This window comes from Rhamphochromis sp. 'chilingali' (genome assembly GCF_963969265.1).
Source record: "Rhamphochromis sp. 'chilingali' genome assembly, chromosome: 4".
In the NCBI taxonomy this organism is placed as follows: Eukaryota; Metazoa; Chordata; class Actinopteri; order Cichliformes; family Cichlidae; genus Rhamphochromis; species Rhamphochromis sp. 'chilingali'.
Genome location: NC_137948.1, coordinates 8,942,229 through 8,958,206, shown reverse-complemented (window position 1 = coordinate 8,958,206; position 15,978 = coordinate 8,942,229). Strand labels below are relative to the sequence as shown.

At 38.6% G+C, this 15,978-nt stretch overlaps 1 long non-coding RNA gene across 2 annotated transcripts in view; it reads left to right on the top strand.

The window, feature by feature from the left end:
• Positions 1-520: 520 nt before the first annotated feature.
• LOC308396136 overlaps positions 521-15,978 on the top strand; it is a 29,322-nt gene continuing 13,864 nt past the window's right edge. The window contains exons 1-3 of one of the 2 annotated variants that reach the window (XR_013971515.1): positions 521-576; positions 652-718; positions 5,993-6,051. This is a non-coding gene — a long non-coding RNA (uncharacterized lncRNA). Of the gene's footprint in view, positions 719-5,992; positions 6,052-15,978 lie in introns of both variants that reach the window. The other variant, XR_013971516.1, reaches the window with a different exon arrangement.

Genomic DNA, 15,978 nt, shown 5'->3' with positions numbered 1-15,978 from the left:
TCCTCATATCAGCCATCCCTCAAGAGTCTCTCCATCTAAAGCAGGGGTGCCCAATCCCGGTCCTCGAGAGCTACTATCCTGCAGCTTTTAGATGCATCCCTACTCCAACACAGCTGAATCAAATGGTTTGATCTCTTCAGCATGTCATCATGTTTGGCAAATGCCTGATAACAAGCCATTCATTTGATTCAGGTGTGTGGGAACAAGGATGCATCTAAAAGCTGCAGGACGGTAGCTCTCGAGGACCGGGATTGGGCACCCCTGATCTAAAGCAATGCATTATCAGGGACTCTAACATCTAGTCCTTTTTACTGAATCATACTGTCATACTGTCATTAAGTCTACTTTACAGCATTCTTGGAACTATATCACCCTAATGCTTATCAAATCCTAATTCTCCATTTTTTGTTTTGTAACCCCTATAGACATGGTTACTAGTATTTTCTTGTTTTTTACCTTGTATTATTATTTCCGACACCCCTTGAACACACTTTGATTTTCCGTAGTTCAGTGAATGCAACAAAAGCACGTTGCTGCATTAAGCTAGGCAAAAGAGAGCAATTAACAAGCTACACAGTGAGTCTTTCGGTATAAAATAAGTGTTATAAAGTATTTTCAACAGTCTCTAACTTAAAGTTATGTACTTTTCAGAGGCCTTTATGTGTTTTACTCTCGACCAAAACCAGGCAGAGCGTGTATTTGTTTCTTGGGAATTCCGGTGAGTTACTAGAGATGATAAGTTAGCAGGAAAACTTATGCTAATTTTACATGTGGTAAACACTGCAACAGTGCGAATTCTGTATTGTCTAAAAAAAAAGCTAAAACCAGTCGGAGTACTTGAATTGTGTGTGAAATGGAATGTCGTATTTAATTTTATTGTCTATTTGATTGGGCATCTTCACAAATGCGCAAAACTAATGCAGGATGCACTTTTCTTTTAGCCATAAATGTTGTCCAGTGCCTTTTCTGCACTTTGTCATTTCAGTTATAGGTTAATTCGTGTAAATAAGTTATTTAAAACTACTTACGTTACAAACATTTCATGATGTGATTACATATGCCTTAAAAAGGGGTATATAAATACAATTGATTGTAATGCTGTAAAGCAATACAAATGGAATTCATAGAGACAGAACAATGTTAAAACAACAGTGTACTTGATTTTGAAAACTTTATGAGATCTCATTTTATTTAGAAAAACTGTTAAGAACTATTTTGTTTATTGCTCTGTACTGTATGTGCAGACTGGTTTTTTGTGATCATGGATCTGAAGTGGTTCTGGATATGGATGGCAAGCCAGACCCTGTGAAAACTCTTGGCGAATCCAAAAGCAGTGTGGCCAGCTGTTCTGGATGCAGGAGTAGAGCTACAGTCTGAATTACTTCAAATCGCAGGATTTCAGATAAGCAAGAGCAAAAACTGCTTACTTCATATGGATTGTTTCTCTGGGAAACCATTGAACTCCCAATATCCTGCTCATCAGGAGTCAGGTCTAAAGAGACTACTTATTTTATTTTATTTTGTTGTTATTTTCAAAAGAGCGCTCTTCTCTGTTGATCTTCTGTTAATTTTCTATGCTGTTTACATTGGGTTATTGCACCACTGTAACATTGTAATAAATCTGCCGGCTGTTCAACACTCAATTCTCTCAAATTTATTTTACTCCTCTCGAATCTAGTCTATAAGTTTAACCCTACTATACTAAGCAGGTGTTACAGTTTATTTCTTTGTTTTTATTTGTTTAGATTGCAGAAGAAGTGCTGTATGTGTTTGCATTAACAAGCAACAATGGAGTGGACTGGATTGATTTTGAGCTGTTGTACCAATCCTGAAGGTCATCCAGACTCTTTCAATGAATTCTAGCTACGCCCATGAATTCAAATGAATACATTAGATAGATTTAAATTAGCTGCTATATCAGCCTTCCAAAGCATTGTGGGCAATTAAAAAAGGGGGCATGACTTTTTTCACTACAATAGCCTCTGTTTCACCTCTGCAAGTCAAACACTGCTTGTAATTGACTTGTTGCTCAGATGTTTTAACACATTTTCTGAAAAGCACAATGCCGACTTGCTTTATGCTTTTGATTTGCCTGTGGGCATGGACGTATAGTGTTTTTTATGTGAAAAAATGACATTGACCTTGATGACATTCAGCTTATTTAGAAAGTAGGATCCAGTAATTTTGTTCTTGGCCTATATTACGAATCAAAACTCCAACTATCTGAGATTCTGCTGCTTTTCAAACTATCTATCTTTGTACACACAGTGCTAAACTGGCAAAATGCCTGTATAAATGAAATGCTGTGTGTGGAAACACATGATCTTGCAGAACTTCGTTCAAGCATCAATCATTTTGTTATTTAGCCTTGTCTGTGTGTGGAGACATAAGCTTGGCATATCATTCCAATTTAGAACTATCTGGCCTTTCAATTCACCCTCGTGTTTCTCATGCGAATATAAAAACTCTATCAGAATGTTGATTACTGTCCTAAGAGTAAACAAGTAGGAACTGTGCAAGGTTGACAGTAAAATACATTTTGAATGAATAAATGAACAATAAACCAGACTGTTTAAATTCGGAATAATTATAATTATGGGGGCGACTGTGGCTCAAGAGTTGGCAGTTCGTCTTGTAATCAGAAGGTTGCTGGTTTGAGCCCCGGCTCCAACAGTCTCGGTCGTTGTGTCCTTGGGCAAGACACGTTGCCTACTGGTGGTGGCACCAGTGTCCGGCAGCCTCGCCTCTGTCAGTGCGCCCCAGGCCAGCTGTGGCTACAATGTAACTTGCCATCACCAGTTTGTGAATGTGTGTGTGAATGGGTGGATGACTGAATGTGTAAAGCGCTTTGGGGTCCTTAGGGACTGGTAAAGCACTATACAAATACAAGCCATTTGCCATTTATGACCCTCTCAGTGCTGTATGTCAACCCAGCCACAGTGGGTTACACAAGGTTAGGGACCTAAACAGGTTTCCCTGTTTAGTTCTTGTCTATTATGTTCGCCTTGTGTCCTTGTCCTCTGCGTCCCTCTCGGTTTTCATGTGTGTGTCCTTGTGTCTTGTTTCCCTCTCTGTTCCCATGTTCCTCTCCTTGTGTTTCATTCTGTTCACACCGTCTATCATGTTTATCCATGTTCCCCAGCTAGGGCTGTGCGATATGACCAAAATCTCATATCCCGATATAAGAATTCTATCGTCCGATAACGATATAAATCACAAAAATGTAACATTTTCTGTAAATTCTGTGAATCTCGGGCAGCTCGTCTTGCGGGAAGTGTTTCCAGCTGCGCGTCATGTGGCTGGAGTCGAGTGTTTTAACCGATGCATGAAACGATACATTTTTAGACATTAGTTGTAAAGGCCGCCGTTTTCTTTGTGAGTATTTATTACACGGCGTGCTGCGGGGAAAAGCCTGTTCTTTTCTTTTTTGGCCTGTCCCGTTTGGTTCTTTTGCCATCAGAATTATTGTCTAAAGGCGAGGAAAGATGCCCAACGGATTTACTTTACCAAACTGACCATCCCAGCCTTGCCGTAATGGTCTATTTGATTCACCTTTTATTGTTTATTTTATTTATTTATTTTTTTATTTTCACTTGCTAGATACGGGACTGGAAAAATCTGTTCTAATGTTTGAGTCTAAGGTTTATTTTTTAACACCTGGCGGCTCTTTTTTACTTCTCATCTGTAAATAATCTGCTCTTTCACGTGATTCAGTTTATTTTGAAAAGTCTCAACAGGATCTTGAGCTTTATTGTGAAAGGTTTATGTGGAACATAAACAAGCGGACACACGATGCTGTTACCGTCGTTGTTGCTAACCACAACGCATAAAAACAGGCGCTTGTCCATCCCTAGTGTGGTTATATAAAAGAAAGAGAGAACTTTAAGAAATTAGCCACTACAGTGACCATCAAAACAATGGAAAAATATTGCCGTAAACAGTTTATTTTGCGACACCACGAAACAAACGATAGCGTAAAATGAAACGATAGACATTTTTATATCTCATCCGATATATATCGTTATATCGAACAGCCCTACCCCCAGCCCATCATGTCTCTCTTGTCCTCCCTCTCTCCCTCTCTCGTCTGCCTTTCCTCCACTCCTGTGTGAAGCTCGTGTGTCTGTCTTGTGTTCCATCGTTTCCTGTTTTATTGTGACAGTCTCACCTTCCATGTTCAGTGTGTTCAGTTTTGCTTCTTCTCTCTCATTGTGCCTAATTGGTCTCAGCTGTGTTCTCCATGTGTTTCCTGTTCCCTCGTCATTCTTGGTGTATTTAAGCCCTCTGTTTCCCTCTGTCCAGTGTTGTGATCTCCCTCATGGCTGTGTGTTTCTCTGTGTGTCTCTCTGTGTGTTTAGTTTCCTGTAATTCCCCAGTTTAGTTTTGTAGTACTTTCCGTTCAGCCTATGAGTTACAGTGGGGCTTCTATCCTGCTTGCTTTACACAGCTGTTTCATGACAGGGGGTGGATTACACCAGAGATCAACTAGAAGCACCTTCTTACTTGAAATAGTGAAGAACCGGTTAATAGATGATGTCAGGCATTAGTATGAATATGGTGTTCACAGATGAGTTTGTGATCTGTAGTGAGAGTGGGGTGGAGGTATGTTCTAGAGAGAAGAAGAATGATATTCAGTAAATGCAAGAAGTAACACGTGTGTGAATTAAAGAAGTAGAGGCTATGAAAGATGACGGGTTTAAATATCTGGGTTCAACCATCCAAAGCACAGGCAATGGACAAGAGTGGCTGGTTTGGCTTGTAAAGCGAAGGAATAGTGAATATATTGGATGGAGCTGCCAGAGAAGAGGAAAAGAAGACTACAAAGAAGATGGATATAGTGAAGGAGGACATGCAGAAGGTTGGTGGGCCAGAATAGTGACAGAATGGTGGGAAGCAAATGATCCATTGATGTGGCCTATAATGACACAATGGACGCTTTTAAAAGTCCTATTGATGTTACAATTAAAAGCACTAAGTAAACATCAATGTCAGCATGTTCAGTTAAAATTGTGACTTATCCCACTGAACTCCAAGTTCCTCTAACGTGGGTTTTGTAGTTCCTTAAAAGATAACTGTTATTTCTTGGTGTCCAGTAGTACTACAGTGTGGCGGGGAACCAACGCCACAGCATGTTTGGCATATTTCTCTGTTCTGACAGAACAAAAGTTGTTGTTTTTTTTTGTTCTGGGATAAAAATAGCAGTTCATGACATTAATCAAATAGTTTCATACAAAGAAAAACATCTAAAGCTTCTAATCAAAGCCACAAGTATTTGTGCTGTAGTATCACGTCTTTCAAAAGTGCCCTTTCAAGCACAAAATCATGTCAAACACTACATGAAGAAAAAGCTGCATACCATCACTGAAATAACATAAGAGCCTAACATGTAACCCCTTTAGGTTGCACGAGGTTATTCCCTCAACATGCTCTGTCACATTTTTTTCAAAGCTCTTCAAGTTAAAGTAGGTGAGAGCAAAAAATGGATGTGATGCAGTGTTGGCAGGAATCAAGACACACTGCCTGAGGTCTCAGTTGAAACAGCCGTAGCCCTGTTTTCTATTCTCTTTGATACAATGGAGACCTGTGTTTAAAGAGAAAAGGGGAGAAAAAGTTAAGCTGGAATACAAACATCAGTATGAATATGACAAAGAGCCTCATTTCTGTAGCGCTTAATAGTCCTGTCTGCCATTTGTTAGCTCAGTTTTATATAGATAGCTTTTGAATGGCTCAGTAGGAAAATGCACTGTCAATGAATTACATCACATTATCTTAGCCACCTAGCTTTGTCATTCAGTTGATGGGGCTGTCGCCTGTGTTTGCCTGAGTAGCCCTGGCTGGTTGCCATGATGTCTTGTTGATGTGGCCAACTTCATCCCTTTTGCCAGTGAGCTGTGACTAATATGAAAACACATCTGACATCTGGCTTACTCAATCTGCTGGTTTTAAATAGATGCTGGCGTCAGTAAAGGATTCATTCGCTCTTTTCTTTCAGTGTGACGACATCTTCTCTGATCGGTGTCTGGGAGCTACGGAGTGAACGCTTTGCAGAGGGTGAGATGCCTACTTAAAGTAAACACATATGATGCTGTTCTGAGTGTTACTATGCCAATAACATGTACAGATATCATTTTTGTGACATTTCCATATTACTTTTAAGCCCAGAGGTTTTCCAGTTGTGGCATATAAAAGCAGAGACAAATTAATATAGTCTATAGTTATTTAAAATTTTACACTGTGGTGAGAATTTTTATTCTTCTTATTTTCTAAAAATAAAGCACAGCAGCATCCTGTAAGGTCAAGCTCAGCTTCAATCCAGGCAGATCAGCTGATTTCCACTGCCAGCCCACATCAGGCTGTGGCTGAGCTGTTACCCTTTCACACATCCTACTTGCAAATCTCATATAGGTGGGCGTAGTATTTAAGTATCTTTAGCCTTCTGATACTTCCCATCTTCAAGCTGCTTTACAACCCAGCTTCTCCTTAGTTGCTGCCTTATTCTGCAATCTTGCTGCTGCTTGTCCTAACCTATGCTTCCCACATACACAGTAGAGTAGGAAAGATCCACATGATGCCAAATATGTCCTTCTGTTCAGCTGGGTCATGGCAATAGCTTTGATACAAGCTATGTCCACTATGTGCTGTAAACTATTCCTTGCTCTTAGTGTCTAATTACGGCTCCAGTTGTACATCTTCTCTCTGCCTCTTTCCTGCTCTGGTTTCTCTCCATGACCCCAGGAGAAACAATGAATCGACTGTTCTGTATCCTTTTGTTCCACTTGCCTTTTCCCTTTTTTTCTTCTTTTTTTGCATAATTCGTTAGAGCAAATTCATCAGATGCTTCACATTTAACCTCGTCCTCAGGCTTTGTGACATTAGGGAAACCTTTTGTTTTCATTCCCCTAGTTATTTACACCAAGTCTACACTCTGTCTAGAAGTGCTATTGCTCAAAATAATGTTTAAGGGACAAGCTGAGGGGGAAAATGTGTACTTCCTGCTGTGACTGGGAAAAGAACTGGATATTATTTCATATTAATAGTCTATGTCTGGGCACATTATGGTGTTAACATTAACATTTACAGACCCACCCTGCTTATACAATCGCTTGAGGTTAAACTCAGGCACCACTCATGCAAGTCTGGTGTCATGTCCCTATAATCCACACAGATGAATATTTAATTGACCATTACCTGAAGCAACTGATAATTAGAGCACAGTCGCTGTATATTCCTGGCCTCAGGTTACTGCTCTGAGGTCGTCCTGCAGCGCCAGCTAAGGACAAAGCACCGGTTGGTGAGTGGGACAAATTGTTCTGTGGCTTCATTTAACAAATTCATGCTTCAGTCTGGAGAGCCAGCTGTGGTGCATTTAAGGACCCTTTTTCTCTAGACTGTGTAAAAGCAAAATGTGATGTGAGTACATTTGGCTTTATAACTTATGCATTCCAAAAATTGCCTCATATTTTACTTCGTGCTAAAAGAATATACACTATAGAAACTTTAGGGAGGGAACTCATAATCAAGGCCTTTCAACTACAGAGAACCGGTTTGCTTTTCATTTATACAGTCATGTTCTTTCAATATATTCTTACAAAAAAGTTTTTCATTGGATAACTGTGTTCATTATAGCAAAAGAGAATGAATACACTAACAGGTACCATGCACTTCTGTTGATGCAGCAGGCCCAATTAAATTGCCACATTTGGTAACCAAGGTGGAAATGTTCTCTCACATAATATGAGATGGCAAGCACTGGGGCATTGCTCAGGTTCATCAAAGCACTCTGTTTTAAATAGCTTTAAAAGTACAGAGAGACCTCAGTCACAACACAAGAAGAGCTCTAATTTAAGTTTAGATTGTGTAATAAATATGTAATACCCAGAACATTTACGTATTTATTATTTACTTTGAAGAAACTGATGTTATATTAATTCCTTTTCATATTCAGATGCTGTTTTTCTTCTTCAGTTTCACTTTACTGTGCTTGCTTCTGCATGGCAGAATGCTTTTATTTTTCATCTATGCTTAAACTCACTGATCATTACTAGGACACAATGTTCTTCCTTTTACTATGCTTATGTTTAAGCGGAAGTGGCACATTCCTCTATTCAAGGCACAGACTGTATGGGCAGAACATACAGTATATTTTTCAGTCTCTGGTGTCATAGTACAATAACATCTTCAAATGTCTCCACAGCCCCTCCAATCTGTCTTCTTGCCTGGAGTTACTGCTTGTCATTGTCTCCAAAATCAGCAAAAAACTTTTTGGTATTTGTTTGTTGCAAAAAAAAAGTGCCATCTACTTCTACAGAAATAACTCAAACTTAGATCATAACTTCTTCCACTCTGGAGGATCTACCTTTTATAGAAACTCAGCCGGCATCATTTTTCAAAGCATCGCTCAGTGAATGAAAAGGCTGAGTAGTACTCTGATTAAAATGAATGTGGAATGCTGCTGCACCATAGTATATAGAGTTACAGTTCAGATGTTTTGTTTTTTTTTTAGAACAACTTCACTAATATCAGTATTTTCTGATATATTGTTACATCTGTTGCTGACTCCTCGGGTTAAATTGTAGTTGAGCAGGATGACATGCTTCTGATTCCTCTTTCTAAACAAAGAGGAAAGATCAATCCAAAGTCCCCAAACCCAAGAAACAAATGAAATAATGGCTTTATTTTACCTGTACAACTGGTGATGTACATCGGCTATTATAAACTGCAAGGTCAGCCCTAAAGAGCAAAAGGGAAAAAGGGTTCAAGACACATACATCTGAGAAATGGGAGGTTTTGCATGTAAAGCCATGTGCACATCGCTCACGAGCTGTCCCCCATATTATATTGGATGTGATAACAGACAGGTAGTTATGTCCTGAATGAAACCAGAGCTCTAATATAAGAAAACCTACATGGGTATGCTAATTTATTCTTGGTGTTGTCACAATTAGTTATTGCCAGCAGATTAGACATGTGACCCTCCCATCCCTGGAAAGCTGACAAGAGCTGGATGGAACAACAACATAATGCTATAAGCTAACATTATGACAGCAAATGTTAGACTCGAATGTCCTAAAACTGCTAATACTCTGCTGCTAACTGCTAATAGTCAGATAATAGTTTGATTAGATTTTAATATCATATGAGAGTTTGTTTACTAAGTACGAGTCTACCCATGTAAGATCTATTTCAACAAAACTTTCAGTAAGAGCAGCGAACAGAAGCTAACCGCAGCTGATGGAGACAAAAACAGCAACGCATTCTTACAGAAAATTACAGATATCCTCAACAACTCACCTCATTATCACTGTCATCAATCAGAAATGAGCTATGTTTACTCCTTGGATAAATCTCTTGGAGTGCTCAGGTGGAGTAGAAAAGTCAATTTACCATTTTATCATCATCAACAATGTCACTGATAATACGCAGAGACGAGTCAATGTCAAAATGTAATAATAAAAAATGTAATAAAAATTCGTAAACAGTGACCGTGGGTCACTTATTCCAGTTCTTGTTCTAGCTGCTAGAACAAGAACAAATAATTCAAAATCCTTCAGTGTGAAAAAAGATATGAAGTCAACAATACTCTTGGCAACTGTGTTGCTAGAATCTAGCAACACAGATTCATACACATAAAATGGTAATGATAATGTTATCACTTAAAAATACAGCAGATCTCTGTCGTACGACCTTTACCACCACTAAGCATTAAGACTAAAACTAGGAGGGAACAGCTTGGCTGGTTATGTAGATAAGCATCTGAGTAATCAACACTGTATATCTTTGAAATCTGCACAACAAACATAATGAATTAAAAAAAAATACTAGACTGTATTTCTAAATGAATGACATTCACCAATGAAAAAATATGCTGTTTTTAAATCAAGATCTACAGTGTGTCTATTTGGTTCCTGTTTTCTCTCTATCAAACATACAAACACACATACAGACACACGCGCGCACACACATACAAACATGTGCAGACACATTTATACACCAGTTCATTTTGGGGTTTTAGTCTGGCTTCTCAGTCATGTAAGTCATATTCCACCATATTTTGCTAATATTCCTTATTTCTTTTTATTTTTGAATACCATGCAAACAAACGAGACTGGACTCTGAATATACTTTAATCTCCTCCTGGAGGAAAAATTGAATGCATGTGCTTGATTTTTTAAGGATTAAAAGATGAAAACAAAAGTGTTAGAATAACTTAATGCATGGTAAGATGTAACACCAAAACCAACAATGGGGACAAAACTAGTATTAGGCAGGATTGTTTGATTCATATATGTATTCACTCATACATGCATATAGCCCAAGCAATGGCTGCTATGTGCCTCAAATGAAAGAAAAGCTGAAGAAAGCACAAAAAGGAAGAGGGGGTGGTGGAGGAGTGAGAGAAGAATTGATGCGGATAGAAGAGAAAGAAGTCAGTGTAGGGATCTTTCATCATAATCCTGTTACTGTTGAATAATTTAAGTATCTCCTTGCAGACATTAATTTCCTATCATCTACTTTGCTTCTAATTCACTGGGAGAATTAATGAGGATTGACATGGCTGCTCTTTCTTGTGCAGTGAAAGCCAACATGGAGCAGTTGATAAGCGGGATGTGCTGCTGGAACAATGGGCAGCTGGTTATAGCCTAATCATTTATTTTACACTTCAACCGAGCTTTCATTAGCTTCCAAAAAAAGCAGGGCATGAAAATATAAGGAGTACTGTTAATTATGTACATTAGTATTGATTATCAAAATTCTGAAAGTAGTAAAATACAATGGTGTCCTATTTTTTTTTTAAGTTAATTTACTTTAAGTTGAATCAAGCATATACCATCATCTTTAGTGTGAATTATCTTCTAAAGGTCACCTCTAAGCAGTGTAGACATGTCGAGGACAAAGCCATGCGACTGATAGGCCATCTGTTTCGAAGATTGATAGCTCTCTGCTGCTATCAATGATACGCCTATGTGCCTCTTAGCATTCTGTACATCTCCATTGTTTTTCGTCAAGGACATTGGGGGTATACAACACCATATAAAATGCCATTTCTGAATAATAGAAAGAGAGATGCAATAGAAGGAATGGAAGAAATAAAGGTAGGGCACTCTGAAGAAATACACCACTGTCAACAATGTTACCACAATGGGTTTTGAAATACAGCACAGCACAGATCTCATTGTTTTAGGCAGTAAGGAGAGGAACATCGCCGGTGAGAGTGGGGGGGTGCAGCTTCAAAGATCTGTCATGTTCCAGGCTGACTTTAATGGGTGAACAGGAGAACTGGGCTGCAGTGACATTCACAGAAACCTGGGGGATGTTTAAAGAAAAGATTAAAAAAAAACTAGAGATGTCAGTTTCTACGTGTGGAACGGTGAAGAGAAATTACCTTAATTTTTAGGTGAATTTTGATTTTTGTGAACAAACACGCTCCCTGGCTGTTCCCTACCTTTGTTTGTTTCGACTGCTCTTTTCTACAAGTAGACATCTCATTATTGTCAAATGCAGTGAAACCTGAGACAGTTTCTGGCACGTCTATCCTTTCCTGCTTTAGCTGGGCACATTTCTTGCACTTTTTCAAATAATTCAAATCCTTCAGTGTGAAAAAAGATATGAAGTCAACAATACTCTTGGCAACTGTGATACCAATTTAATTGAAATGTCAGCTGAGAGACAGGGACTCCAAATCTGAAGAATCTCTCTGTTTTGTCTCTTTTGTGTCCTCATCCCTTCTCCTTCTCTTATTTCTCATCTATCCTTCTCTTCGTACCGCTCTGAGTTACAACATCATCTTTCTGCCATATCAGAGGACAGGAGGGTCAGCCATGCATCAGGTGATGTTCTCAATGCTGCACTCGTTTGACCCATCACCCCAACAATAGAGGCTGACCCTGAGCCGCTCTTCCAATTAATCACCTAACCTTGGCTTCACGCAAGTGGCTGCCCTTCCTTTGCCTTCCTCCCCCATCTTTCAGTCCCATCCTCCAATTCGAGTTGACCCAAGGCGGCAGAGAAAACCTCTGCTGCTTCTCCTGCCTACGAGGGTCGAAGACAGTCGTCCACCATTCCGCATGACTGCCAGTATAAATCTGACGGAAGTAATTACCCATCACCCTCTGGGGGCCATGAGCAGGCTTCCCACCCCCTCTTCATCTTCAACATAGTTCAACCTTATTATATTCAGCTGGGAGAAGAATTGTGGTGCACGAGCGGAGACAGTCGTATTTAGAGTTAATTGCCTCTGGCAGGTGAGGACATCAGTTCCACCATGTGCCCAGGCAGATGGCTCACTGGAGGCAGGTTCAATCAACTAATTGTAAAGTACTGATAGGGCTTTGGGGGGGATGTTGACCTAGAGCTGTGGTTGAGGGACACAAGAGATACTGAAAGACTAAAGGCCTGCACAGAGTCGAATTTGTTTCGTATAACTCCAAATTTTCTGTAAGCACCAAATCCTCCTTTTAGACATCTGAGGAACTCTAAACATCACCTATAATGTGTCTGAAAACTTTTTGGAATTCAAAACACAAGCACACAGATATGCATAGACACATACACGTACAAAGCAAGGCCCCATTCAAGCGCATGTCCTTGCAGCTGCTTTGAGCTGTGGCCTTTATTGCTGAGGGAATTGGAGGAGATGTAAATAAAGTTGTAGGCTGAGGTGAAATTACTTTGCTGGCAATAACAAAACAGAAGAAATCCAATACAGAGTGGGGCCAAAGAAAGAGAGGAGTCAGAAGTGTTGGTCAAAAGGCACCAATCATTGTCTACAACTTTTAGACGCCTGACTTACCCTTACTCTTTTCATATCTTTCTTTCTTCTTCTTTCAGCTGTCTCCTTTGGGAGTAATCACAGCAGATCGCCTGCCTTCATCTCACCCTTTCCCGAGCATCCTTTTCTGTCAACTTATTGTACTTTTCGTATATTAACTGAAACACTAATGTTTCTATCTTGTGATGTTTTATTTATTTGTCCTTATCCACCGTCTCTGTTTCAAATGGTGAAGCCGCTAGAAGTGATGATAGAAAATAGGTCACGGCCAGACATTTAGAAAAGATACAAAACAAGATGGAGTGCAGGAAGAGGAGTAGGAAGAGAGGGGTGAGGTGAGATGGATGGAGTGTGCAGAGAGCAGAAGAAGAGGGATGGCAGGTCAGGTATGCCCATGGGGCTTGTGTCAGTGAAAAATCGTCACATTAGCATTGATTCATTTAAATAATATGGATCACTTGGCAGATATAATGTTGCTACAGGAATATTAAATCCTCAGCTGCATTTAAATAAAGTTGCCTTTGCAAATAACATCACACTTGGGATAATGTTAAGAAGGCTTAATTAACTATGCGCTGTTGCATGCTTAACCTGCCATGCCAGCAGACCCAGTCAATATTTCATAACTAGTAAATTATTTAGGAGTTTATAAAATAATACTTTTTAGTCTTAAACCGTGCTTTACCTTTTATGTTCCGTGATGCATTAACATTTGACCTTGAAGTATGAATTTTGAATTACAGCTTATAATAGCAAATCATAGACTTCTGCATGCTAGGGCAGCAATTTTCACAAGGATTACAGTATTGTGCAGAGGTCTTCAGATACCACACATTTTTTTTTTAATATTTTGCCATGAAAATGGCAACTAAGAGCAGTACATAAGAAAACGTAAAGGCTTGGTGTATCAGAAATTGAAGAGCTTGTCTCCCAAGGTGGATAATAATTTTTGCAGGGAAATACTTTGGATTTAGCACAATTGATTTAACAAAGAAGAAATTATATGCACCGACTGCTGTAGAGTTGTGTCTGTGGTGCATAGCAACACAACTAACTTGTTCAGCCACCTGAAAACACAACACACACTGCGATATAATTAATGCATGAAGGCCAAGAAAAACAATGCAATGGTTGCTAACGGGAGTCATCCAACATCAGCTCAGATGCCCATAAAACCAAGGCTGTACAGCACATCAGTGTATCCATCCAGCTCACAAAGATGCACTGAAATCATCAACCAATCCAAATCCATCTGGCCAAAGACACATTTCCATTAAACACGTGTGTGTAACAAATGCTTCAGGAAAATACAAAGGAGCATACTGGACAAAAGATATGTTATTTTGTGAGTAAAAACCCTCCCCACGAAAATCTGCACTTATGCAAAACATTGGAAGGGAAAAGAGTATTTGTTCTATTCAGATCAATCATCATGTATGTTATGAAGTAGTATAAAAGATTTTATATTATTTGGCTACAAATATTAATCCACAAAGATTAACTACCATTATGTATGTATGAATGTAATTCTCTTTCTCTTCACACACACATATATATATATATATATATATATATATATATATATATATATATATATATATATATATATATATATATATATATATATATATATAACTAATTAGATGAATCTAATAATTATTCACAGTAGCTTCTTACGTTTATTACATGGCACAGCTTAGTCAGGTGTCCAACCACATTTGACACATCCTTATTTACATAATGCAAACCTGATTCTGAAAAATAAGGTATCTGAGTAAAAATGAATGCAAAGTTTTGCCAGTGTCATAAACATATATATTTTACTAGAACATAGAAAAAATGCTTGATGTTTAAATACAATAAAATACAATACAACTTTATTTATATCACACATTTAAAAACCAGAGGTATGTCAAAGTGCTTCACAGAACCAATTAAGAGCAATAACAGATACAAATACAAATATACTGACAGGTGGGAGACATAACTAAGCAATAATACACCAGGCACAGTAGGCACAAGCCAAAAGGCTGAAGGTTAAATCATTATAAACATTAATCAGAGCAAAAAGATAAATTACAGTACACTTACAAATGCGTGCTCGAAGAAGCCGGGAAGGCTAGGCTAAATAAATAAGTTTTTAATCGAGATTTATAAGATTGGATTGAATCAGACACGCGAATAGCTTGAGGGAGATTATTGCTGAGGTAGGGTGCAACAGAGGCAAATGCTCTGGAGTAATAGACTCAAACCTACCAGTCCCAGTTAAAAGACGCGCAGCAGCATTTTGAACAAGCTGCAGTTTGTGAATAAGTGAGACAAAGTGAGACAATGTAGCATTTAAAGAAAAATATGAGCTTATCTTGACTTTGATGGCAGCAACAATCTTCAGGTTGGGAGACAGCGTAAACCTTTTGGAACTTCTTGGGTTTACACAAAGACATTAATGAAAAGACATTGTGTTTAAAGATAGGGTTGTACATGGGCACTCAATTACACGAGAAACTATTTTGTAAGATGTAACTCTTTTGGTGCCAGATAGTAATAAATAACTCATCATTGCTGTTCTACTAATTGGTTTGTTAAAACAAACGTCCAGCCAATAATAAACATAATCAGTCTTTAAGTGAAAAAGTCAGTATGGTTATCAGCCTATCCCTTACCTTTTTCCTCTTCTTGGCCGTCTGTTTTCGTCTGTCAGGGAACTCTTTTGTATAATTATCATATACTTATTATATTACACGGCATGAAAATCAATTTAACATTTGTTTTCTATCATGTCTCATTACTTTCAGCAACATGACTCACTTGTCAAACATCAACACAATTACAAATCCCTGCATCACTCCATAAAATTAGAAAAGCCGCATGGTCTTTTGAGCATGAAGCTGACCAGTATAGTTTAAGGCAGGTGGTCACGGATGGCATCATGCTTAAGTGGTAAAAGACACAATAAACTGCAGTGTTGTTTGAAATGCAATCCTTGGTTGCAACTTCCAATGTGAAGCGATACACTGACTTTGCTGATGGTTTGGTAACGTTTTGATAAATGTGTTGAAAGAAGGGGTTTTTTTCAGCGTCAGTGTTTTCAAATCAAAATATTTTCAAAGACGTTGCCAAAAAAAAGAAAAGATTTTTGACACATGATGGCAGCAACTTTTTCTTGGGGAATGTCCTTTTGTTTACAACGGGTAATGTTCAGGCATCAG